A 2,500-nucleotide genomic window follows, 5' to 3' on the forward strand; every position below is an offset into this window, starting at 1 on the left:
TACACATAAGACGTTTTATGCGTTCTCACAGAGATTCAGTGAGCAAAACACCGCCATTACTACAACTCCACTTCCTCCACCAATACGTGCAAGCACTTACGTATTTATGTTCACGCATAAGAAGCATATTAAGATCTATGTGTTCTATTAGGGGTTGGGTCAGTACAACAACACCATAACTACCATCAGCAATAACACCACACACCGACTCCAGCAATACATACCACACTTTATAATAAGAAGTTTATACGAAAGATAAAGGTCACAGAGATTAAGCCAGTGCAACACTTCCACTACCACCACCATCACCAGCTCATACGTTTCCAAACGATGAATATTTGTGTGTATGTGTAAGATGTTCAAGTTCTCTCAAGATTACGGCAGTACAACACCACCACCACCACCACCGTTACACCTCTTTTATTGGCACTTCCTCTCTCTCCATGGCACCATGAGAGCCAAGTGAGCCAGAACTTTCATGAGAAGTTCTGTGAAGTTCTCACAGAGATTAGGTCAACGGGTGAGGAACGTTTTTCCTTCGAAATGCCACTTCAAATAAGATAAGACCTACAGTACCACCACCGAGCCATAGGTTCCCCGCACATGGATTAGGTGAATATATACCAGTACACTGCCAACACAATTGACAAATTAGCCAGTGCTTCTCCACCATGGCCCTCCTCCCATGCACCACTAGCCTCTCTCCCCAAAATCACCTTAAGAGCCGAATATGGCAGTGGATTTTGTGAAGTCACCCCTTCCCCGCGTCAGTCTTCTGGGGTACCAAATGAGGTCCAAGCACTTTGATCATGACACCAAAGAGCCTGGCTTGTTGGCATGACAAGTCACAGTGCACCATTATGCACACATGACAGCTTTGGCCGGACCCAGCACAAACACGTCCATAAGCCCCCCCCCCCCCCCCCCCCACCAATACTCGTAATGTAATTAGAAACCAATTCTGGACCCCCTCTCCTTCAAAAATACACTTTTAAAAAACAAGCTATTGGAGAACAAAACCAATTTGTTGGATGGAGAGAACTGGCAAAAATAAACTACACTGTACTATAAGATCCAGTTTTCCGGTGGAGGGAATGAGGGGGAGTGAGGGGGAGAGAGAGAGAGATGGAGAGACCGAGACGGAGCCACTGGAGCCAAGTGAGGCAGTGGGTGACTGGGCCAAAGACTGGTCCCCTCTGACCTGTAGTCATACACCCTGACTCTGGGGAAGATTATCCACATATAATCCCTGGTGATGCAACAGCAAGTTCTTTCTCTTTCTCTTTTTCTTTCTTTCTTTCTCGTCACACTTCCTGTCTTAACGTTGCCCAGGTCAGCACCTTTGACCTGTGGCTTTGGGGACATTATCCACCTCACGCACGCACGCAGGCACGCATGCATGTACACACATACGCACGCATGCTCTCTCTCTCTCTCTCTCTCTCTCTCTCTCTCTCTCTCTCTCTCTCTCTCTCTCCTCTCTCTCTCTCTCTCTCTCTCTCTCTCTCTCTCTCTCTCTCTCTCTCTCTCTCTCACTCACTCACTCACTCACTCACTCACTCACTCACTCACTCACTCACTCACTCACTCACTCACTCACTCACTCACTCTTTCACTCTTTCACTCTTTCACTCAATCACTCAATCACTCTTTCACTCAATCACTCTTTCACTCAATCACTCAATCACTCAATCACTAACTCACTCACTCACTCACTCACTCACTCACTCACTCACTCACTCACTCACATGTGTATACATGGACACATATACTCTTATGTATTCGCTCTTGCACATTATCAGTCATGAGGAAAGTTCTATGCTCGTCTGCACGCATGTGGGCGTTAGGGCTGAGCTATACATGCATAAATGCACATACAATACATACATGCTTGAATGCACTGTCCACCCCCCCTGTCCCTCTTCAATCACACACTCAGATGCACACACTCATTTACACATGAACACACACACATGCGTACATGCACGCTTGCAAGTACACATGCACACCCAACCCCCAACACAAACACACAACTGACACACCCCCAACACGCGTCACTGTGGCATAAAAACACAAACACACTTCAGACACACGCATGCATGCGCACACACACACACACGCAGACACACCCCCAACACGCGTCATTTTGGCGCACATTCTAGTCCATCTGCCTAATAGCCCGCCCGCTCTCCCGCCCGCTCTCCCGCCTGTCCTGCCCTGCCCTGCCCTACTCTTCCCGCCACGCTCTGCTCTGCTGGGTCACGACCTCCTGAGGGCTTTGTCTGGTCTCCAGCCGTGACCTTAGGCAAAAGCCCTCCTCCCCTTCCTCTTCCTCCTCCTCCTCCCCTTCCTCCTCATCCTCCTCCTCCTCCTCCGCCCTCGGCTCGTCTAGCTGCCCGCTCTCCTCTTGCTTGATTATTAGGCCGAAGCCCTCTTCCTCCTCCTCCTCCTACTTTTCTACCTCCTCCTCCTCTGGCCTGACTCTTAGGCCTTCCTCTTT

General features: G+C 49.1%; 1 protein-coding gene across 2 annotated transcripts in view; it reads left to right on the top strand.

The window, feature by feature from the left end:
* Positions 1-2,500, top strand: part of fam49bb (family with sequence similarity 49 member Bb) — a 115,090-nt gene that overhangs the window by 69,457 nt on the left and 43,133 nt on the right. The gene's annotated exons all lie outside the window — the stretch shown is intronic.

This window comes from Engraulis encrasicolus, chromosome 9 (genome assembly GCF_034702125.1).
Source record: "Engraulis encrasicolus isolate BLACKSEA-1 chromosome 9, IST_EnEncr_1.0, whole genome shotgun sequence".
Taxonomy (NCBI): domain Eukaryota; kingdom Metazoa; phylum Chordata; class Actinopteri; order Clupeiformes; family Engraulidae; genus Engraulis; species Engraulis encrasicolus.